This window comes from Mesoplodon bidens (genome assembly GCF_964165515.1).
Source record: "Mesoplodon bidens genome assembly, chromosome: 18".
Taxonomy (NCBI): domain Eukaryota; kingdom Metazoa; phylum Chordata; class Mammalia; order Artiodactyla; family Ziphiidae; genus Mesoplodon; species Mesoplodon bidens.
In genome coordinates, this window is record NC_138175.1 from 12,709,146 (window position 1) to 12,734,824 (window position 25,679).

Sequence of the window (25,679 nt, forward strand, 5' to 3'; positions counted from 1 at the left end):
CAGAAGAAGAAGAGAAAAAGAAAGGGACTGAGAAAATATTTGAAGAGATTATAGTTGAAAACTTCCCTAATATGGGAAAGGAAATAGTTCATCAAGTCCAGGAGGCACAGAGAGTCCCATACAGAATAAATCCAAGGAGAAATACGCCAAGACACATATTAATCAAACTGTCAAAAATTAAACACAAAGAAATCATATTAAAAGCAGCAAGGCAAAAACAACAAATAACACACAAGGGAATCCCCATCAGGATAACAGCTGATCTCTCAGCAGAAACTCTACAAGCCAGAAGGGAGTGGCAGGACATAATTAAAGTGATGAAGGAGAAAAACCTGCAACCAAGATTACTCTACCCAGCAAGGATCTCATTCAGATTTGATGGAGAAATTAAAACGTTTACAGACAAGCAAAAGCTGAGAGAGTTCAGCACCACCAAACCAGCTTTACAACAAATGCTAAAGGAACTTCTCTAGGCAAGAAACACAACAGAAGGAAAAGACCTACAATAACGAACCCAAAATAATTAAGAAAATGGGAACAGGAACATACATATCGATAATTACCTTAAATGTAAATGGACTAAATGCTCCCACCAAAAGATACAGATTGGCTGAATGGATACAAAAACAAGACCCATATATGTGCTGTCTACAAGAGACCCACTTCAGACCTAGAGACACATACAGACTGAAAGTAAGGGGATGGAAAAAGATATTCCATGCAAATGGAAACCAAAAGAAAGCTGGAGTAGCAATTCTCATATCAGACAAAATAGACTTTAAAATAAAGACTACTAGAAGAGACAAAGAAGGACACTACATAATGATCAAGGGATCGATCCAAGAAGAAGATATAACAATTGTAAATATTTATGCACCCAACATAGGAGCACCTCAATACATAAGGCAAATACTAACAGCCATAAAAGGAGAAATCGACAGTAACACAATCATAGTAGGGGACTTTAACACCCCACTTTCACCAATGGACAGATCATCCAAAATGAAAATAAATAAGGAAACACAAGCTTTAAATGATACATTAAACAAGATGGACTTAATTGATATTTATAGGACATTCCATCCAAAAACAACAGAATACACATTTTTCTCAAGTGCTCATGGAACATTCTCCAGGATAGATCATATCTTGGGTCACAAATCAAGCCTTGGTAAATTTAAGAAAACTGAAATTGTATCAAGTATCTTTTCCGACCACAATGCTATGAGACTAGATATCAATTACAGGAAAAGAGCTGTAAAAAATACAAACACATGGAAGCTAAACAATACACTACTTAATAACGAAGTGATCACTGAAGAAATCAAAGAGGAAATTAAAAAATACCTAGAAACAAATGACAATGGAGACACGACGACGCAAAACCTATGGGATGCAGCAAAAGCAGTTCTAAGAGGGAAGTTTATAGCAATACAATCCCACCTTAAGAAACAGGAAACATCTCGAATAAACAACCTAACCTTGCACCTAAAGCAATTAGAGAAAGAAGAACAAAAACATCCCAAAGTTAGCAGAAGGAAAGAAATCATAAAAATCAGATCAGAAATAAATGAAAAAGAAATGAAGGAAACGATAGCAAAGATCAATAAAACTAAAAGCTGGTTCTTTGAGAAGATAAACAAAATTGATAAACCATTAGCCAGACTCATCAAGAAAAAAAGGGAGAAGACTCAAATCAATAGAATTAGAAATGAAAAAGGAGAAGTAACAACTGACACTGCAGAAATACAAAAGATCATGAGAGATTACTATAAGCAACTCTATGCCAATAAAATGGACAACCTGGAAGAAATGGACAAATTCTTAGAAATGCACAACCTGCCAAGACTGAATCAGGAAGAAAGAGAAAATATGAACAGACCAATCACAAGCACTGAAATTGAAACTGTGATAAAAAACCTTCCAAGAAACAAAAGCCCAGGACCAGATGGCTTCACAGGCGAATTCTATCAAGCATTTAGAGAAGAGCTAACACCTATCCTTCTGAAACTCTTCCAAAATATAGCAGAGGGAGGAACACTCCCAAACTCATTCTACGAGGCCACCATCACCTTGATACCAAAACCAGACAAGGAGGTCACAAAGAAAGAAAACTACAGGCCAATATCACTGATGAACATAGATGCAAAAATCCTCAACAAAATACTAGCAAACAGAATCCAACAGCACATTAAAAGGATCATACACCATGATCAAGTGGGGTTTATTCCAGGAATGCAAGGATTCTTCAATATACGCAAATCAATCAACGTGATACACCATATTAACAAATTGAAGGAGAAAAACCACATGATCATCTCAATAGATGCAGAGAAAGCTTTCGACAAAATTCAACACCCATTTATGATAAAAACCCTGCAGAAAGTAGGCATAGAGGGAACTTTCCTCAACATAATAAAGGCCATATATGACAAACCCACAGCCAGCATCGTCCTCAATGGTGAAAAACTGAAACCATTTCCACTAAGATCAGGAACAAGACAAGGTTGCCCACTCTCACCACTCTTATTCAACCTAGTTTTGGAAGTTTTAGCCACAGCAATCAGAGAAGAAAAGGAAATAAAAGGAATCCAAATTGGAAAAGAAGAAGTAAAGCTGTCACTGTTTGCAGATGACATGATACTATACATAGAGAATCCTAAAGATGCTACCAGAAAACTACTAGAGTTAATCAATGAATTTGGTAAAGTTGCAGGATACAAAATTAATGCACAGAAATCTCTGGCATTCCTATATACTAATGATGAAAAATCTGAAAGTGAAATCAAGGAAACACTCCCATTTACCATTGCAACAAAAAGAATAAAATATCTAGGAATAAGCCTACCTAAGGAGACAAAAGACCTGTATGCAGAAAATTATAAGACACTGATGAAAGAAATTAAAGATGATACAAATAGATGGAGAGAGGTACCATGTTCTTGGATTGGAAGAATCAACATTGTGAAAATGACTCTACTACCCAAAGCAATCTACAGATTCAATGCAATCCCTATCAAACTACCACTGGCATTTTTCAGAGAACTAGAACAAAAAATTTCACAATTTGTATGGAAACACAAAAGAGCCCGAATAGCCAAAGCAATCTTGAGAACGAAAAACGGAGCTGGAGGAATCAGGCTCCCTGACTTCAGACTATACTACAAAGCTACAGTAATCAAGACAGTATGGTACTGGCACAAAAACAGAAAGATAGATCAATGGAACAGGATAGAAAGCCCAGAGTTAAACCCACGGACATATGGTCACCTTATCTTTGATAAAGGAGGCAGGAATGTACAGTGGAGAAAGGACAGTCTCTTCAATAAGTGGTGCTGGGAAAACTGGATAGGGACATGTAAAAGTATGAGATTAGATCACTCCCTAACACCATACACAAAAATAAGCTCAAAATGGATTAAAGACCTAAATGTAAGGCCAGACACTATCAAACTCTTAGAGGAAAATATAGGCAGAACACTCTATGACATAAATCACAGCAAGATCCTTTTTGACCCACCTCCTAGAGAAATGGAAATAAAGACAAAAATAAACACATGGGACCTAATGAGACTTAAAAGCTTTTGCACAGCAAAGGAAACCATAAACAAGACCAAAAGACAACCCTCAGAATGGGAGAAAATATTTGCAAATGAAGCAACTGACAAAGGATTAATCTCCAAAATTTATAAGCAGCTCATGCAGCTCAATAACAAAAAAACAAACAACCCAATCCAAAAATGGGCAGAAGACCTAAATAGACATTTCTCCACAGAAGATATACAGACTGCCAACAAACACATGAAAGGATGCTCAACATCTTTACTCATTAGAGAAATGCAAATCAAAACTACAATGAGATATCATCTCACACCAGTCAGAATGGCCATCATCAAAAAATCTAGAAACAATAAATGCTGGAGAGGGTGTGGAAAAAAGGGAACCCTCTTGCACTGCTGGTGGGAATGTGAATTGGTACAGCCGCTATGGAGAACGGTATGGAGGTTCCTTAAAAAACTACAAATAGAACTACCATATGACCCAGCAATCCCACTACTGGGCATATACCCTGAGAAAACCATAATTCAAAAAGAGACATGTACCAAAATGTTCATAGCAGCCCTATTTACAATAGCCCGGAGATGGAAACAACCTAACTGTCCATCATCGGATGAATGGATAAAGAAGATGTGGCACATATATACAATGGAATATTACTCAGCCATAAAAAGAAATGAAATTGAGCTATTTGTAATGAGGTGGATAGACCTAGAGTCTGTCATACAGAGTGAAGTAAGTCAGAAAGAGAAAGACAAATACTGTATGCTAACACATATATATGGAATTTAAGGGAAAAAAATGTCATGAAGAACATAGGGGTAAGACAGGAATAAAGACACAGACCTACTAGAGAATGGACTTGAGGATATGGGGAGGGGGAAGGGTAAGCTGTGACAAAGTGAAAGAGAGGCATGGACATATATACACTACCAAACGTAAGGTAGATAGCTAGTGGGAAGCAGCCGCATAGCACAGGGAGATCAGCTCGGTGCTTTGTGACCGCCTGGAGGGGTGGGATAGGGAGGGTGGGAGGGAGACGCAAAAGGGAGGGGATATGGAAACATATGTATATGTATAACTGATTAAATTTGTTATAAAGCAAAAAATTTTAAATAAATAAATAAAAACTTTAAAAAAAAAAAAAAAGGTTTCTGAAAACCTTTCTATTATGTCGTATTTGCAAAGGTAATTCTCACGTGGAAAGAAGCCGTAAGAAATTCAAGTCATGAAATTTAAATACCATGTCCAATAATTACTATCATTCTATCCTACCCATATCAGTTAATTAAATTTAACTAACTCTCCAAATTAGCGTTAGATAGCACTTAATCCCAATTTGATTAAAAAAATTTTTACTTTCTGTATATCCTTGTTTCTATGAAAAAAAGTTTCTTGCTCTGATTATGAATCTTAGAGAATCGAAAGATTCAATGCTCTTTGCCTCAAAAGCTGTTTATTATAGAGCAAGGTTTGTATTCAGTTAAAGGTGGCTCCATGGGGGTATTTACCCAAAGGGGTTTATTTATTGAACTATCCAGAGATATTCATTATGAGATGACTTCAAATATAGAGGAAACCACTGACATTATCCATGAGCAACTTTAGTAACAAGTTTATATTTAAGGTCTTTCTTGGCTTCAGTCTCTTTTGTGCAAGGCCTGACCCTTGACACACACACAGAGCCCACTGGGATTTTGCAACACTGTGGTCCTGCTTAATAAATGATTCTTTTCTTACTCTTTATCGAGATATAAGTAATATACAAAAAAATCACTTCATTAATATTTACATCTTGATAAGCTCAGACATATACTTACACCTGTGATACTCACAACCAAGGCTTTAAACATATCCATCACCTTCCAAATTTTCTCTGTGTTCTTTTGTGAGTTTCTTGTTTATTTGTTTATTATCAGTTTAGGGGGTTAGGAGATCTACCCTCTTAACATATTTTAACGTACATGCACAATAATGTATTGTTAACCATAGGTACTACTTGAATAAATGCTTTTTTATACTGATGATGACAATGTACATGACATCAGGTACTACTACCCACATTCATGCATTCACATAATCAATGATTTTGTATCGATCACTCAATTTGTGCCAGGCCCTGTCTTGGCACTGGTGACGGGATGATAAAGAAGGAAAACACAGCCCCTGACCTCATGCAGTTTTTTGTTTGTTTGTTTTCTCATGCAGTTTTATACTTCAGTGAGAGGAGAGAGAAAATACACATAGCTTGAGTGAATAAGATGACTTCAAATACTGGTAAGTGCTATGGAGAAAATACAGTTGAATAATGAGACAGGAAGTGACAGGGAAGGACAATTCACAAAGGTTCACTGAAGTGAAGAGAGAGTGGTCAGCTCATCAGGCCGTCCTGCCCCTGCAAAAACCAGTGGAGCTCCTACACGGAGAACACTGTGGGAACATGAAATACTCAAGTAGCAGAGGCCTGAAGGCCAGGTAAGGAATCAGTGCCCCAATAAAAACATTCAACTCACATCAGGTTTACGCTGGGATCTGCTTCAAAAAGACTCCCGTTAGATTTGGTACACATGTAGCTCTATACTGTTTCAGCTTTCAAAAGGTATCCGCCTAAAGACTAGCCACTATTCTGATATCTCATACTGAGAAAAACCACACTTGCGATTTTATCTGGAAGACAGAATTCAAGAACTGTGAATTCTGAAGTATCCCACTGAACTGTTGATATCACCATCATACTCAGAAGTAAAAAGTGGAATGCAATTATTTTTTGGTAGAAATTTATTTATTTTAGGGGCTTCCCTGGTGGCACAGCGGTTAAGAATCTGCCTACCAATGCAGGGGACACAGGTTCAAGCCCTGGTCCGGGAAGATCCCACATGCTGTGGAGCAACTAGGCCCGTGCGCCACAAGTACTGAGCCTGCGCTCTAGAGCCTGTGAGCCACAACTACTGAGGTCCGCACGTCTAGAGCCTGAGCTCTGCAATGAGAAGCCACCACAATGAGAAGCCCGCGCACCGCAACGAAGAGTTGCCCCCGCTCACTGCAACTAGAGAAAGCCTGAACGCAGCAACAAAGACACAACTCAGCCAAAAATACATAAATTAAATAAATAAATTTATTTTTTTAAAAAAAGAAATTTATTTATTTATTATTTATTTATTTTTGGCTTTTTTTTAACATCTTTATTGGAGTGTAGTTGCTTTACAATGTTGTGTTAGTTTCTGCTGTATAACAAAGTGAATCAGCTATATGTATACATATATCCCCATATTCCCTCCCTCTTGTGTCTCCCTCCCACCCTCCCTATCCCACCCCTCTAGGTGCACACAAAGCACCGAGCTGATCTCCCTGTGCTACGTAGCTTCTTCCCACTAGCTATCTATTTTACATTTGGTAGTGTATATATGTCCATGCCACTCTCTCACTCGTCCCAGCTTACCCTTCCCCCTCCCCGTGTCCTCAAGTCCATTCTCTACGTCTGCATCTTTATCCCTGTCCTACCCCTAGGTTCATCATAACCTTTTTTTTAAATTCCATATATATGTGTTAGCATACAGTATTCATTTTTCTCTTTCTGACTTACTTCACTCTGTATGACAGACTCTAGGTCCATCCACCTCACTACAAATAACTCAATTTCGTTTCCTTTTATGGCTGAGTAATATTCTGCTGTAATATTCCACATGCCGCAGAGCAACTAAGCCCATGCACTACAACTACTGAGCCTGCACTCTAGAGCCCAAGAGTCACAACTACTGAGCCCGCGTGCCACAACTACTGAAGCCCGCATGCCTAGAGCCCATGCTCCACAACAAGAGAAGCCACCACAATGAGAAGCCCGCGCACCACAATGAAGAGTAGCCCCCCGGACTTCCCTGGTGGCGCAGTGGTTGAGAGTCCGCCTGCCGATGCAGGGGACATGGGTTCGGGCTCCGGCCCGGGAAGATCCCACATGCCGCGGAGCAGCTAGGCCCGTGAGCCATGGCTGCTGAGCCTGTGCGTCTGGAGCCTGTGCTCCGCAACGGGAGAGGCCCCAACAATGAGAGGCCCACGTACCGCAAAAAAAAAAAAAAAAAAGAGTAGCCCTCACTTGCCACAAGTAGAGAAAGCCCATGCACAGCAACGAAGACCCAACACAGCCAAATAAATAACTAAATAAAACCTTCATTAAAAAAGAAAAAAGTGGGGGCTTCCCTGGTGGCGCAGTGGTTGAGAGTCCGCCTGCCGATGCAGGGGACACGGGTTCGTGCCCCAGTCCGGGAAGATCCCACATGCCGCGGAGCGGCTGGGCCCGTGAGCCATGGCCGCTGAGCCTGTGCGTCCGGAGCCTGTGCTCCGCAGCGGGAGAGGCCACAACAGTGAGAGGCCCGCGTACCGCAAAAAAAAGAAAAAAGAAAGAAAAAAGTGAAGCAGAACGTGTGATACTCCTTGCTACACTTGGGAAACTCAGTATCTTGAGTGAAGAAGCCACATTCATCTGAAGGACTAGTGGATGGCAAAGAAATGGAGAGACTGGTGCCAACTCAAGTCTTCTCAGGCATCTTCTACAATGCAGTGGCAGATAACACAGGTCAAATACTCCAGTTTATCTTTGTTCTTTGTCCTAGTCCATTTGAGCTGCTATAACAACAATACCACAGACTGAGTGGCTTATCACTAACAGAAATTCATTTCCCACAGTTCTAGAAGCTGGAAGTCTAAGATCAGGGTGCCCCAGTGGTTGGGTTCTGGTAAAGGCCCTCTTCTGGGTTGCAGACTGCCAACTTCTAGCTGTGTCCTCATAGTTAAAGCACCTTGTTCTTTCTCAGGTGTTGGCCTGAGAATCAGTCACAAAGTTTTCTTTCTGAGACAATTCTAATCCATCTTCACTTGTGATACCAGAACTTTTTAGAACATAATTGCTCTTTTTTAAAAAAAAAGATTGATCCATTGATTGACTGATTGATTCGGCTGCGCCGGGTCTTGCAGCACGTGGGATCTTCGTTGCGGCGTGCAGGATCTAGTTCCCTGGCCAGGTATGGAACCCAGGCCCCCTGCATTGGCAGCGTGGTGTCTTAACCACTGGACCACCAGGGAAGTCCCCATAATTGCTCTTTTTAATGTCTTTGCTTTGTTCATTTACAAGAGGTCGAAATGAAATACATATTTTTTTAACTGGACTGTAACTATTTATCTCAGTCTTAATTGAGTCTAATTCATTATCAACAGACAAGGTCAGGTATGGTGTCTGTGTGTTGGGCTCCTGCCTACACTCTATTATCTCTTCATGCTGCAGTCTTAGCCACCCAACCCAGAAAGCCTATGAAAGGGCACATGAATCCCAGCGTGCATAGAGTGGTCCATGGGGAGCAAATAAAATAGCATATCTCCATTAGCATTTGTTTTATATCTCCATTAGCATTTGTTTTATAAATAAGACAGAAATTAGACCTCTAATATTTACTTGGGAGAGTAATCTTGCTCAGTTTATATATAAAATGGTCATGCTGCATGTGCAGTGTGCCAGGCTCAAAGATATAGTGGATGTTCACCAAGATGTTCACATTTTCTGAAGTGAACAAGAGAACGCCAAGACTAAAATGTCTTCGATTCCACTTAAATTAGCCTCATTATGACAGAAAACAGTGATCTAATCAGACCTGACATTATATGCAAAAATTTCTAAGCTGTCAATGCAATTTCATTATTAACACAAGGGTCACAGTTTTGTGTATATTTTGTAATCTATATTGCATGGGATGTATGACAGGTATAATTCATAAATAACTAGATATAAATATACTGGATGTTTCCTAAACCAACATTTTATTATAAAGTCTGTTCGTTCAAAAGAGTTTGGAGACTCTAGTCTAAAACACCCTTTTAATCATATCAATCACTTAATCGAAAATTGTCATTTAATCTCCACCGGCTAAAAGGTATAGTCCAAATTCTTATTGTAGTAAATTTAGCGCTTCACAAAGTGGCCCCAACCCGATTTTTAATTCTTGCTTCCTGCCACTCTTCTCATGGATTCACTCAGTATTCCCTGATCTTGTCATGATATTTTGAGTATCTCTCTATCCTTCTACTTTACGTCACATTTGCACTGTTGGGGATAGACGGTTATTTGCCCCTTTCTCAAGTGGAAAGCTTACGCATCTTTTGAACACTGATGGATGGTCACCTACTCTGTGAAGCTTCTCAGACTCCCCCTGACAGGGTTACAAAGCATGTTGCCTTGTGCTGTCATTAGGAGTCCACATCTGTGTCTCCCACCCCCGCAAAGACAGGAGCCCTCTGAGGCAGAGTATAGTTGCTTTACAATGTTGTGTTAGCTTCTACTGCACAGAAAAATGAATCAGCCATACCTATACATATATCCCCTCCATTTAGGACACTACAGTGCATTAAGTAGAGTTCCCTGTGCTACACCTTATTAAAAGAACCTAGAAATGCTTTGGGCTCTGCTGATTCTGAAAAGCATCTCAGCTGTATAACATTGCCACCTAGTGGTAGACTTCAAAACATTAACTCAAAATAATTGTTTCACTGTTTCAAAGGTCCCCTACATGCGAACGAGTTCTGTTCCAAGAGCGCGTTCTTAAGTCCAATTTATTTGGAAGTCCAACAAAGTTAGCCTAGGTACCCAACTAACATAATCGGCTATATAGTACTGCACTGCAATAGGTTTAAAACACTTTTCACACAAATAATACATCTTAAAAAATACAAAAAATATGGGCTTCCCTGGTGGCACAGTGGTTGAGAGTCCGCCTGCCAATGCAGGGGACACGGGTTCGTGCCCCGTACCGGGAAGATCCCACATGCCGCGGAGCGGCTGGGCCCGTGAGCCATGGCCGCTGAGCCTGCGCGTCCGGAGCCTGTGCTCCACAACGGGAGAGGCCACAACAGTGAGAGGCCCGCGTACTGCAAAAAAATAAAATAAATAAAAACTTTTTTTATCTTACAGTAATCTTACAGACATGTGAACTAACTTACGTGATTGGACATGCGAACACAGGTTAGCATCTTTGAAAGTTTGCAACTTGAAGGTTCGTATGTAGGGGATTTACTGTACATAAATAGGAGGTTAGCTTCTGGCCATGATGGAATAATAGGGAACAAATTTTCCCTTCTACCAAGAAAAAAAAGAAGACAAAATATATCACATAACTGTTTGCAAGACACTGAACAACGGGCAATAGAGGAGAGTGGTTCTGTGAAACCAGAGACAAGGTGAGCCCTACAATCTCCCCAGATTGCTGCCTTGAAAGAGATCACAGGCCACAGAGCAAGTATGGGGTGGGGGTGGGTAGTGGACTCATTATTTCTTTTTTTTAAGTTAACCATTTTATTTATTTATTTATTTTTTGCTGTGTTGGGTCTTTGTTGCTGCGCACCGGCTTCCTCCAGTTGCGGCAAGCAGGGGCTAATCTTCGTTGTGGTGCGCAGGCTTCTCATTGCGGTGGCTTATCTTGTTGCAGAGCACAGGCTCTAGGTAAGCGGGCTTCAGTAGTTGTGGCATGCGGGCTCAGTAGTTGTGGCTCACGGGCTCTAGAGCGCAGGCTCAGTAGTTGTGGTGCATGGGCTTAGTTACTCCATGGCACATGGGATCTTCCTGGACCAGGGATCGAACCCGTGTCCCCTCCATTGGCAGGCAGATTCTTAACCACTGCACCACCAGGGAAGTCCCTGGACTCATTATTGATCATGTGTCAATATTTGTTCACCAATTGTAGGAAACGTGCAGCACTAATGCAAGATGTTAATTATAGAAGAAACTATACGTTATAAATTGCATCTTTATAAGAACTCTTTGTGCTCAATTTTTCTGTAAACCTGAAACTGCTCTTCAGAGTGTGTGTGGGCAAGGCACGCAGAGTGCTGGGGGTGCCATGGGCCAGCTGGGGGGATCCGCGGGTGAGGCATTCACAGCAGCTAGTGAGCTGTCTTCTTGATGGAGTCTGCGATGCAGTTGGTACGATCCGCGTCCCTTAATGCCCTCTGAGAGTCCTCTCTGCCACTCTCCCAGCCTCTTCCACCCCGAGTCACGTAGCCCATATTCAGCCTTCTTGATGAGGTGAAAGAGAACCCTTCGGCAGTGTCCTGTGTTCCTCCGCGGGAGATCACAGGCCAAGAACCTTTCTCGTGGCCCTAAGCTGTGCTGTTCTGGGGAAGGAAAGATGTAGGCAAAGTCAAGCTATTCCTCTTATCCACTCCAATGCATCCAAACTTTTTTCCCCTCCAACAGTGTGCTGGAACTTCTCCTCTGGAAACTCAGACTTCCACAAAGGCTCTCTTTTCAATGTCTTTTAGAGGCTCCCTGGTCTGAGCAGAGAAGGGCTGGAGCTGGTTCACAGGCCACTGCAGGGTCCATGACCAGGACCAAGGTGTGTGTGCCTATTACCCAATGCACAGGTGGGTGAGATGCCTCCTGGGTCACTTGGCATATGGTGCTGGATCCCACAGACCCCACAAAGGCAATTTGTCTGTGGATGAATGCCAAATGTTTGTTGTTGAGGGGGAGGCGGTGACAAAAACGAGTGACATCTTACGCTGCCATGATGCTGACATCCTGGAGACATGTTGATTGTCATGGTGGGGAAGGATGCCACTGACATCTAGTGGGTAGAGAAACCGCTAAACATCCTACACTGTCTAAGACGCCTCCCACAGAGAATGATCCTATATAAAAATGCCAATAGAGACAAAGTTGAGAAATGCCGATAAATAACATCCAGTTTTGAAAAGGAAGAACAAAGTCAGAGGACTTAAACCACATGATTTCAAGACTTAATATAAAGCCACAGTGACCAAAACCATGCAATTGGTGTACAGATAGACAAATAGATCAATGGGACAGATTAGTGAGTGCAGAAATAGACTCATACATATAAACTGATTTTCCACCAAGGTCCCAAGGCCATTTGATGGGGAAAGGATAATCTTTCAGCAAATGGTACTGAAACAATAAAATATATGTGTAAATCTCTACCCTTACTCTCACACCATATACAAAAATATTGTTGGGTCATAGACCAATTTTAGGAACTTAATCTATAAAATTCTAGGAGAAAACATAAGCAGGGTTTCCCTGGTGGCGCACTGGTTAAGAATCCACCTGCCAATGCAGGGGACACGGGTTCGAGCCCTGGTCCGGGAAGATCCCACATGCCGCAGAGCAACTAAGCCCAAGCACCACACCTACTGAGCCTGTGCTCTAGAGCCCGCAAGCCACAACTACTGAGCCCACATGTTACAACTACTGAAGCCCACGTGCCTAGAGCCCATGCTCCTCAACAAGAGAAGCCACCGCAGAGAGAAGCCCGTGCACCCCAATGAAGACCCAATACAGCCAAAAATAAATAAATAAATAAAACCCTAAATGAGACCATGAGGCCACCATGCTCAAAGCCCATCAATGCCTCCAAGTCACACTGAGACTCAAATCCATGCTTCCATGACCCCCCCAAGGTGGTGCATGTCCTGGTCCAAGCATGTACATGCCCAAGCCCCTCCTAACAGCCACTGGCCATCCTGCTGTTCAATTAGCATCTCAAGCTCACTTGTGTCATTCCCTCTGTCAGAAGCACCTTTCCACAGATAGGTGGGTGCTCCCTCCTTCATTTAGGTACCAATTCTGATCCTGTCTTCTTAAAGTGGCCTTTACCGACCACTGTAGCTTAGTGATGGCATTTCATCCACCCCTCTCTATTCCTTTGCCCTATTTATTGCCTCCTAGCAGTCATCCTTCCTGAAATCGTTTTATTTCCATGTTTATTCACGTCTACTTTCTGCATCACCCTCTGCACTATAACGGCCAATAGGACAGAGAGATTATCTTACTTCCACTGAGTCCTCTCCTGTCTGGCACGTGACAGGAGCTCATTAAGGATTTGAGAAACTGAGCAAGAAATTAATGAGTCCAGTGGGAAGACCCATGAGATCTGAGACCTGCCCAAACATCAGAGTAAGGCCATTCTGGGCCTCCAGTACAGGACCTCCTTGGAGCCTGACCTGGGACCCAGCTGCTCCCACTACCTGAATGTTCCCAGAGGAACACAGCTTATGTCCCAGAAACAGCTCCTCTCTCACGAGTGGGTCTCAGGCCAAAGACTGTGCATTCACATGGTCCACGTGGAAGACAGGGGAAGCTTCAGGTTGCAGGGAAACAGGGAGGTGGTATTAAGGAAAGAGACATGGTGGGGTGGCCACTGCCTCCTGTACCGCAGTGTTGAGCAGGAAAGAGCTGGGGTGCCTTTCTGGTAAAGGAAAAGCCGCTGGGCCTCAGGGGCCCAGATTACTTCACTGGTTCGGACAGTCAGTCCCTAGCGAGGAGGGACCTGCAAGCGTTTAACACCGAGCTCCTCCTGGGAGTCATGACTAATATCTGTGAGGCAAGGAGTCACAAAGCACAGACCTTCATAAGAGCTCCATGCTGTCTTCTACTTCATCACCTGTAAGCCCCCCTGATGGCTCCCCTCTAGTGCAAGGGTTACATGCAGAGATGAGGAAACAGGTACAAACAAGCTCCAAATTATGAAACACTGAGAGGTGGTTATTAGCTCAGAAACTTAAACCCACTCCCTGGAATCCCTCAACTCTAACACAGAGACATGCAGGTTATATGAGATGAATTTATGCAAAACTCTTAGCACATGGTAAAATAAGTTGCTACTTTTATCATCACACTCATAACTGGCATTGAATCTGGGACTGCCATCCCCAAATCCCATTCATTTTCCACTCTCTGAAAAGCTGTTTTGCCTCTGTTTACGCTTTTTTTTTCCCAATTATTTTTTTAATTGAAGTACAGCTGATTTACAATGTTGTGTTAGTTTCCAGTGTATAACAAGGTGATTCAGATATAGATATATATTCTTTTCAGATTCTTTTCCATTATAGGTTATTACAAGATATTGACTACAGTTCCCTGTGCTATACAGTAGGACCTTGTTGTTTATGTATTTTATATATAGTAGTGTGTATCTGTTAATCCCAAACTCCTAATTTATCCCTCCCCCTCCTTTCTCCTTTGGTAACCATAAGTATGTTTTCTGTGTCTGTGAGTCTATTTCCGCTTTGTAAATAAGTTCATTTGTATCATTTTTTTAGATTCCACATATAAGTGACGTTATATGATATGTCTTTGTCTGGCTTACTTCACTTAGTATGATAATCTCTAGATCCATCCATGTTGCTGCAAATAGCATTATCTCATTATTTTCTATGGCTCAATAATATTCCACTGTACATATGTACCACATCTTCTTTATCCACTCATCTGTCAATGGACTTTACACTGTTTCCATGTCGGCTATTGTGACTAGTGCTGCTATAAACATAGGGGTGCATGTATCTTTTTGAATTACAGTTTTGTCTGGATATATGCCCAGGAGTGGGATTGCTGGATCATATGGTAGCTCTATTTTTAGTTTTCTGAGGAACCTCCATACTGTTTTCCATAGTGGCTGCACCAACTTACATTCCCACCAACAGTGTAAGAGGGTTCCCTTTTCTCCACACCCTCTCCAGGATTTATTGTTTGTAAACGTTTTGTGATGGCCATTCTGACCGGTGTGAGGTGATACCTCCTTGTAGTTTTGATTTGCATTTCTCTAATGATTAGTGATGTTGAGCATCCTTTCATGGGTTTGTTGGCAATCTGTATATCTTCTTTGGAGAAATGTCTATTTAGATCTTCTGCCCATTTTTTGACTGGGTTGTTTGTTTGCTTGTTTGTTTGATATTGAGCTGTATGAGCTGTTTATGTATTTTGGAAATTAAGCCCTTGTCAGTCACATCATTTGCAAATATTTTCTCCCATCCCATAGGTTGTCTTATTTTGGTTTTGGTTTCCTATGCTGTGCAAAAGCTTGTAAGTTTGATTAAGTCCCATTTGCTTGTTGTTTAAACTTCTACGGGCTGGCGAACTGCATCAAAACGTTTAGGGTGAGAGGACCTCTCATGGAGGGAAATGGTCATTTACTCAGGAGGAGGGTCCCCAGAGACTGTGAGTATGCGCATGCTTGGGCCAGGTCTGTGCAGCTTGGAAGCATAAGAGCACACCTTTCCAGAGGCAGATCCAAACATCAGTGGCCGCAGGTGGGAAAGGGGTTCAGCCTTGAGTTCAGATCACAAGAACAAGGGAAACCAAGGGTAAAGGGGGTCACTTCAGGCTCACTGTGAGTGGGGAAGAAACAATGGGAGCATAATTAGCAAATGCAATCCTAATTAGAACCACAGTGGGGATTCTTCCTGGAACTGGGCAAAACATTTTGGAGGTAACTATGGGAATAAATGTGAGAGGGTAAGTAAAGTCAGTAGTATAATACTGGAAATAAACTTGTGTGCTTCTCTGCAACGTAACAGCTGAAACCTAGTGAGTGCTCCCTCTGCCTTGCTCCGAGCCCTGATATCCACCAATCCCTGTCACCATCTGGTATCACCATCATCTGAGTATGTGCCTCTTTTCAAGTTCAGAGTGTGGAGTTGTTCCTGCCTCATTCTCAGCCATCAGTGACCTGCAGAGCTTTCCACAGACCACTAACTGCTTCATGTGGGAACTTGATAGGATTGTAATTCTTAGATAATGCTCCATGACTATAGATTATTTCCCTGTGACTCTTGGATGTCCTTCCTTGTTATTCTACTTGTAGGTGGTATAATGACAGTATTTTGTGGCTACCAAAAGACCACTAAAATAATCAGAAACACAGAATTTTCTTTTTTCTAAAATGACTTAGTTTTTTTTCTCTTCTATTTTCATTGCTAGCATTTAAGTAAGGGCAAAATTTTGGTTGTTTCTGTTTAACAGGGCCCCGTAACGTGAACACTAAGTGGGGATTTTACATGAGTGGACTCACAACTAGAAAGATGTAGAAGGCAAAATTTATTTCAATGTAACAAGAGCTGAGTTACTCTAGTTACAACACTAATATGTTTAACAAAACTGATTTTTGATTTAAGAAAATGTAGGTTGTGAAACATTTTATATGGCCCAGCATCCCTTTCTTCAGCATTTATCATGTGTAGTTTTGTTTGGTTTTTTTTTTACTTTTTATTGGGGTATAGTTGATCCACAATGTTGTCATCATGTATAGTTTTGTACTAATGGCCCCTGTGAGCTGTGCCACCTTCCCCCTTCCCCCTCAGAATGGAGATCTGGCCCTGGATTAGCAGCCCAGAGTGGGTGCTTTCCTCCAGAGGCAGCCCAGTTTCTCACTCTCAGGAGGCAATGCTCTCCACCCGCCCCCTAGCAGCACCATAACCCTGATTAACATCTCCAACCAGCCTTTCAAAAAACACGTTTCAGTTAAGTTTGGTGTAGAAGAAATAGAGTCATCAAAATATGGAAGAGGGACACTGAACTTAGATTTAATCCTAAGGCTCAAGCTAAACTCCGCAGGACGATCCTTAAGACATAACCTTAATCTTAACTCTGAAATGTGCCCCAGTTGGGCCCCTCCCCAGTTCACAGGTCAAACCCAGCACTTTTCAGCCAGGCCAGCCCATGGCAAGAACATGACTGTAACAAAGGTTTTTTTCAGAACCCTGATCCCCTTCTCTTTTCTTTGTCCTTCACCGCCTGTCCTCACCACAAGTCTGGACTTGGAGTTGGAAAGGACCTCAGAGGTCAAGGTGCCAATCCTGCTCCTCCTGGGTTGTCACCTGCATCCTCTCAGTGGCTGCCTAGCCAACCCAGTGACAGTTAGAACCAATGTCCATGGACAGTTTACAACTGTGCCTTCCATCAGGGAAGGGCTTCCTAATGTTCCGTTAATACGTCAAGGTCAATTTTTTCTCAGAGCCTTGCACTGGCTATTTCCTCTGCCAAAAACGCCCTTCCCCAGACAGGTGGGTGGCTGCCTCCTCCATATAGAAACCAGTTCTGCTCCTGTCTTCTTAAGGTGCCATTTCCCAACCACCGAGGGCTAGTGACTGTGCTTACTGCATCCCTCTCTACTCCTCTGCCCTACACATGGCCTCATAGCACGCATCCTCTCTGAAATCACTTTACTTCCATGTTTGTTCCTTGTCTGCATTTTCCTCTGAATTGTAAAGGTTGTTAAGACAGATATCTTACTCCTGCTGAGCCCTCTCTCCTGTCTGGCACATGTGAGGCATTCATTAAGGACCTGGGGAATTGAGTAAGAAATGAAAAAAGTGAATCCAATGAGAAGACCTAAGACCTCAGATCTGTCTAAACTTCAGAGTAAGGCCATTCTGGGCCTCCCAGTGCAGGACCCACACACCTCCAGATGCCTCCTTAGAGCCTTACCTGGGACCCTGTTGTTCCCCGCTGCCCACACATCCCCTGAGGAACCCTGGCTTTGTCTTACAGACTGCCCCACCTTCATGTATGGGTGATGGGCCAGCCTCTTTGAGGTCCACCCCTAACAGTGAGTTCTATGACTCCACATTAATGTAGGTCATGGAGATGGCTGGGAATCCCAAGGTTGTGGGAAAAGAGGACAGAGATGTTAAGGAAAAAGACATGGTGGGGTGGCCACTGGACTCCTAAACCACAGTTGAGCAGCAAAGAGCTTGGGTGCTTTTGTGGTAAAAGAAAAACTACAGGACCTTGGGGACCTAGACGATTTCACTGGCTTGGAGAGCCCCTAGCGAGGAGGCAGGAAAGTACCAGCACTCACCAGGTCTTCCCTGAGTGTGGCAACTAATGTTTGTGGGCGAACAACTCAACGAAGCACAGAGCGCCATATAACCCCTCATGGCTATCTTCGAGAAAGGGAATTGTATTGTAGGCAGAGGTGAGGAAACCGAGGTTCAAACAAGCTCCAGATCACACAATATTCACAGTTGGTGTACAGCTCAGGCTCTAAAACCAGACTGGGGACCAGTCTCATGTCTGCACCTTCCTAGCTGGGTACTCAGGACATATTCTTGTAACTCTTCATCCCCTCGACTTCCTTAACTCTTAGCATAGCTGAGGGTTGTTGTACAGGTTAAATAACATGAAGTTATGTAAAACTCTTGGCACATGGTAAACCCTCGTGTAAGCTGCTCTTTTTATCATCACAAACTAAGCTAATGACATACCTGGCACTGAATCTGGGACCTCTACCACCAAATCCTATTCACTTCCCACACTCAAAAACAGTTTGCCTGTGTTTAAACTGTGTTTGCCTTATAGACTGCTTCAAAGTGTTGAGAGTATGAGGATCTTTCCTGGAGGGAAATGGTAAGCATCATTCACTCAGGAGGAGGGACTGAGAATAAGCATCAGCTGGGGCCAGGTGTGTGCAGGTGGGAAGCACAGGAGCGCACTCTTCGGGGGCAGATTCAGCCATCAATGGGGACATGGTAGGAGAGAGGCTCAGCAGAAAGCTTTGAGTGCAGATGGCAAGAACGGCCCCTGGGGTGAGGGATACCAGGGGTGGAGGGGGCATTTCTGGCTCAGCATGAGAGGTAGAGACATGTTGGGAAATTCACTAACACATGTGATCCCAACTAGTCCCCTAGGAGATACTTTCTGTACATGGACAAAACTAGTCCCCTAGGAGATACTTTCTGTACTAGTCCCCTAGGAGATACTTTCTGTACATGGACTTTCTGTACATTTGAAGCTTACTATTGAAATAAATGTGAGTGGATACCTTAGGTAGTATTAGAATAAAACATTTGGGGACTTCTCTAAAATAATAGCAGATAAATGTCAGTGAGTGATTCCTCCACCACTGCACTGCCCTGAACACTCACATTCACTAATTTGTGGCACCATCTGATGTCACCACATTTGAGTTTGAGCCTCTTTTCAAGTTCAGAGTGTGGAGATGTTTCTGTCTCACTTCCAGCCATTGGTGACCTGCAGAACACTCCCTGCTCCATGTGGGAACTTGATAGGATTGTAATCCTCAGTACTCTGAAACCATAGATTACTCAACATGAGTCTCAAAATTAAGTGTTTTCTTGGCACTCTATTTGCAGGTGGTATAATGACAGTATCTTTGTTCTTGTTAACAAGTCCACTAAAATAATCAGAAACACAGCAAGAACTTTGTCTTTCTTCTGAAATAATTTTTCTTTGCTTTCCTGCTATTATTTAAGTGATCACACAATATCTCAAATGGAGAATTAATATGATTATAATGTATAGGGTAGAGTTTTGTAAATGTTCATTATATAAAATGTGAATTATATTGGTAATTTGTTCTCATATTATCTGCTTTCTGGGCAGCACAGAGAGAGTATTTTTGTCAGTACTATTTAATCTAGAAACAAATTTTTTTCTCTCTTTTGATGTAATTTTGGACTTTCTTACCATTGTTTTCACTACCGTTGCTAAGTAACTGTACATTTGCTCAAGTTGAAGCTGGATAGAATTATAATTTCTAAGATGGTGTTTCAAAAATGGATTTCATTAGGGAGTAAATTTGGTGAGTGCCTAGTTTTCTTTTCCTCTATATCTAGACTGTGTAAGGACAGTATTTTGGTGATGGATATTTATTAATGTCCCATAACTAGTGAGAGTTTATTGTGCGTGGTCTTACGACGACTAGAGAGATTTGAAAGACAATGTTTACTTCTGTGTCCCAAGAACTGGATTGACTCTAGTTATAAGACTAATATAGTTAACTAAGTTATTTTTGGTTCAAAAAGAAAGTAGTCTGTGAAAACTTTTATAGGCCAAGCCTTACTTCCTTCAGTATCCATCTATCCATCCTGTGTTTAGTGTATAAACAGCATTGAGGAGACCTGCTCTGTGGATTCAGCCACCTTCATCCTTCAGCCTCAGAATCCAGCTCTGCACAAAGATTACCAATATGGAATGGGAGGTTTCACCCAGCTTCACAATTTTTTTCCTACGCCACCCTATTCCATGCCCCCCCCAACTGCTGACCACACCGTAACACTGATGAACATCTCTCAGAACCAGCCTTTCAGGGTGTACACTTTAGTGAATGAGAATGTAGGTGAAACAGAGTCACTGTGATGCATAAGAAGGACTCTGAACTCAGATTTAACCTTGAGATTCTTCACCCTCCAAACCCAGCCAGCCCAAGGCCAAATTATGCTGATGAAAATATTTTTTTAGGCCCGCTGATTCCCGCCTCTGTTCTAATGCCCTTCACCTCTCCCTCGCCACCCCAAGTCTTGTCTTGGGAATGGAAAGGACCTCAGCCAAGCTGTCGACCCTCCCCCACTTCCCAGTGGCCATCTCCATCCTCAGCCACTGATTGGCCAACCCAGTGACAGTTGGAACTGATGTTCACAGACAGTTTAGAACTCTGCCTTCCACCAGGACAGAGCAAGGGCTCATGGTCCAGGAGGCACAAGTCCCCGCTGAGGACCAGCCTGCCATGACTGGGCCTTGGGACCCCCTACCTCTCCGGGATCATTTTCCACTCACCACTGCAGACTGCCATGAGACGTAAACAAGGTTGTGCGCAGCCAGCTGCCTTCAATCCTCACAGCATTGTCAGTGCCCAGGTCATCCATGTCACAGGCAGAGACAACCATCTACACCAGCTGGGCTATAGCAGGCCCCCTTCCCAACGACCTGAGGCCCTTCAGAATGGCTGATCTGAATGAGGTGGAGTCTAGGAATAAATGTATTTTGTTGTTCAAATTAACAGAATACAGACCACTTCCTGGTCTTGTGGAGAAGAGCATAAAGCATGCAGCAGTGCATGTCTCTGACCTTGGCCACGGGTGAGTGATACTACCAATTCTACTTTAAAAAAAAATTTCAAACTGTCTCTTATTTGGTTTTGATGGAAAATGTTTTCACATATTGAGGTATGGGGAAGTCATTCTGTCTTTCACATGATTTAACCTGAACTTTATGCTAACTAGAGTAGCTTGTTTTGTGGCCCATCGAACACGTACAGTACATGTGCTTTAACCATTAAAGAAAAGAATGCATTCAAAAATCAGAATGGAGTAAGTGTGGTTCAGGCATCCAAACTAGAGCCAGGTGGCCATTGTGGATGTAGTTTCGGACAAGTTCCTGCATCACTGAGAACTCCAAATTTCTGAACTGGATGAATTCAAGGACACCACCAGCTGTTCTCAAAACAATATCTGCTAGCAGCTGCCAGCTGCAACCTTGTAGTCTCAAGGTCTTCACTTGTAACTATGCAACTATTTCAGACCCCAACCAATCCTTACTTGAAAAGCACGCTTACTTCTTGCCAGCTTCAGTCCTAATTCTTGACAAACAGCTTACGTAGTTTTGTGAGTTTTGCCTTCATAAGCCTCCCCCATTCTGTAGTCCAGCAGAGCACAATTCAAGTGCTCCTGGAATCTGTATCTCCCAGGTTATAGTCCTCAGTTTGGCTCAAATAAAACTCTTTTCTATTCCCTTTATAGATTGTTTGTTGATTATTTCAGTCAACAATTTATTATTTTTTGTCACACGGTTATTATTTGGGGTGGGGTGGGAATAGTAGACCAAAGAAAGCACCCTCCCCCCACAGCCAAAGAAGCATTGTTAGTTTTTAGTTGTATCATGACATTTTGCCTGATCATACAACTGAAGTTTTTCTTTGATCACATTGAATCATGAATGCTTTTGAGTTGGGCAGATATGTCCCCAACTAACCCAAGTCTATGGGGTCTCCATCAGTTGATGCAGTTTCACCCTAGGTGATGTTCTAGGATGTCTCTGCCTAGAGGCTTCCGGATGCAGCCGCACCTAAATGGATTTCTCACATAGGCTGGCCCTGGCCCTCTGCTCCCCTGACATGACCCAAGATGAGATCTGACCCATGGACACATCGCTGAGTATTGATTTACCTGAAGTGTCCCTCAATGTCGAATGTGCCTGGGTGACTTCATGGTGTCCAGGACAAGCCCAACTCGGGTCCAGGTAAATTACCTCCCAGCAAAGATCTGTCTCTCAGCACACTGTTCTGGGCACTATGTTCACCATTCTCTTTTTTTATCCTATTTGCAATTTTGTCTTTCCTTATAACTGTGGTTTTTATTCCTCTTGATGTAGTAGGCATAAGTTTATGAATTTTGAATTATGGTTGACTCCAACTTAGGGATGTCTTAGAATTGGATCTTGCGGGGGAAAGGCATGTAGCAAATGAATATACATTCCATAGTAAACTGAAAGCTATTCAGCATGATTTCATAGTTTGTTCTAAAAACACACAAAAAATCTTTTTTCTGTTAAATAAATAATTGTACTAACCATGGAAGGAACCTTAAAACAAAATCTGGAATCTGAGTTTCAGCGACAGCCTTTTTTTTTGGCCGCGCCGAGCGGCTTGTGGGATCTTAGTTCCCTGACTAGGGATTGAACCCATGCCACGGCAGTGGAAGCACTGAGTCCTAACCACTGGACTGCCAGGGAATTGTCCAGACAGACTTCTCTTTTTTTTTTTTTTTTTTTTTTTTTTTTTTTGTGGTACATGGGCCTCTCCCTGTTGTGGCCTCTCTCGTTGCGGAGCACAGGCTCCGGACGCGCAGGCTCAGTGGCCATGGCTCACGGGCCCAGCCACTCCGCGGCATGTGGGATCTTCCCGGACCGGAGCACGAACCTGTGTCCCCTGCATCAGCAGGCGGACTCTAAACCACTGCGCCACCAGGGAAGCCCACAGACTTCTCTTTAATGACACTTTTGTACTTCCTCAGTAAAATGGAAGATGTGTGAATAATTAAGAAAAATAAAATTAGAAAAGAAGAGAGAGTTTAGAATCGAAGGTTGATTATTTGGATAGACTATTTGTTTTGTATTCCTTCCAACTGACAGAATATTTAGGACACATCAGGTTTCAGAAAGGCAAGTGGTATTTTTCTTAGATAAAATAACAGAAGAATATTATCAGGATATATAAGTGTTCTGTAAATAAATATACATGCATCTATATTCATATTCATATACATAATGTGTTATATCCTTAGGAATATTAAGAAAGTGCTTCACTTGATTATTTCTCAATGTGAAATGTGTGCTATAATGAATGCAAGGTTAGAGATAAGAATATGTGATCTGACATAAAAGTTGATAGTAAAGGAAAATTTAAGGTCTAAATACCATTATGAAGGTTTTGGCTACATATGTCAAGTTTTCTAGGTTTTAGCCTAAAGTAATATTACCCAAGGATCTGAAACTGTGTCCCAGGTCATTAGCATCCCAGCCATGGCAGCTTAACCAATTTATTCCTGGGAAAATGTTGCTAGTGTGTCATGATTATATGCATATTAAACAGTTCTGAAAAGGACCCCAGGAGTGAATAAGAAGAAATATATTTCATGTGTACTCAGTTTCATTGTATTAAAGTCTCTATTCTTGGGAATTTCACATTTTATTTGAACTTCTTAATTTGAATGTTAGAAATAAAATATTGGGAGGGATAAATTAGGAGTTTGGTATTAACATATACACATTCCTATATATAAAATGGGTAACCAACAAGGACCTACTGCATAGCACAGGGAACTATACGCAGAATTTTGCAATAACCTATAAGGGAAAAGAATCTGAAAAAATATATATCAAATATATATATAAAATATATATAACCTACTGTAACCCTGATGAACATCTACATTCTCATTCTCTACATTTACATATATAAAATATATATATAAAACTGAATCACTGTACTGCACACCTGAAAGTAACACAACACTGTAAATCAACTATACTTCAATTTTTAAAAGTAATAATTTTTTAAATAAAATATAATTAATATATTAAAACCTACTTACATGTCTTCCTGAAGCACCCAGACAGCAAGAGGCCTCAGATTTTAGAACAGCAGAATTCAGTGGTATGTTGATTTTTATCAAGTCTGGGAGTCAAGAGAAAAGTAGCATGAAGATCTTGGAAAACCAGAATGATGTTAAGACATTAGAAGAATAGAAGGGTAGATTTAAATGATATAATAATTATAATTTTAATGAGTAAATAATTAACAAAAAGTTAAACATGAATTATAATTTAGTGTTCTAATGGTAAACACACAGTAAATTTCAATTTTCTTAACATTATATCATCTGGGCTTATAATATTGATATTGGGTTATGAAATAATTATTATTTCTCTAATAATAAAATCTATTTTATCAATATAATAAATATGTAGTACTATTAAAATATTAATTAATAGAAACTTAATTTTGAATTTTTTTTTTTTTTTTTGCTGTACGCGGGCCTCTCACTGCTGTGGCCTCTCCCGTTGCAAAGCACAGGCTCCAGATGCGCAGGCTCAGTGGCCATGGCTCACGGGCCCAGCCGCTCTGCAGCACGTGGGATCCTCCCGGACCGGGACACGAACCTGTGTCCCCTGCATCGGCAGGCAGACTCTCAACCACTGCGCCACCAGGGAAGCCCTAAAATGTTTTATTAACACCAATATTATATTAGTCATTGATAAAATATTATATTTTCATATTCTTTTAGGGCAATACTTTCCAAGTTTATAATTAATACTTATATAGAATCATATATAGTATCTGTTGGCCAATAAATAAAGTGATGTTCCTTATACTGATGTCATTTTCCATTTGACTGAACAAAGAAAGTGAATGTACTCCCTCTGGTGAGAGCACCAGAATCACAACTAACTGCTGAACAATCATCGACAGGAAGACGCTGGAATGCACCAAAAAAGATACCCCACATCCAAAGACAAAGGAGAAGCCACGGTGAGACGGTAGGAGGGGCACAATCACAATCAAATCAAATCCCATAACTGCTGGGTGGGTGGCTCACAGACTGGAGAACACTTTTACCACAGAAGTCCACCCACTGGAGTAAAGGCTCTGAGCCCCACGTCAGGCTTCCCAACCTGGGGGTCAGGCAATGGGAGGAGGAATTCCTAGAGAATCAGACTTAGAAGGCTAGTGGGATTTGATTACAGGACTTCGACAGGACTGGGAGAAACAGAGACTCCACTCTTGGAGGGCACACACAAAGTAGTGTGCGCATTGGAACCCAGGGGAAGGAGCAGTGACCCCATAGGAGACTGAACCAGACCTAACTGCTGGTATTGGAGGGTCTCCTGCAGAGGCAGGGGGTGGCTGTGTCTCACTGTGAGGACTGGGACACTGGTGGGAGAGGTTCTGGGAAGTACTCCTTGGTGTGAGCCATCCCAGAGTCTGCCATTGGCCCCACCAAAGAGCCCGGGTAGACTCCACTGTTGGGTCACCTAAGGTCAAACA

At 42.0% G+C, this 25,679-nt stretch overlaps 1 long non-coding RNA gene across 3 annotated transcripts in view; it reads right to left on the reverse strand.

Annotated features, from left to right (window-relative positions):
* The window catches only part of LOC308606402, a 104,118-nt gene that overhangs the window by 76,827 nt on the left and 1,612 nt on the right, over positions 1 to 25,679 (reverse strand). Inside the window, exons 2-3 of one of the 3 annotated variants that reach the window (XR_014013811.1) lie at positions 24,226 to 24,308; positions 20,912 to 21,101 (exon numbers count right to left, since the gene is read on the reverse strand). This is a non-coding gene — a long non-coding RNA (uncharacterized lncRNA). Of the gene's footprint in view, positions 1 to 20,911; positions 21,102 to 24,225; positions 24,340 to 25,679 lie in introns of all 3 variants that reach the window. The other 2 variants (XR_014013812.1, XR_014013810.1) reach the window with 2 other exon arrangements.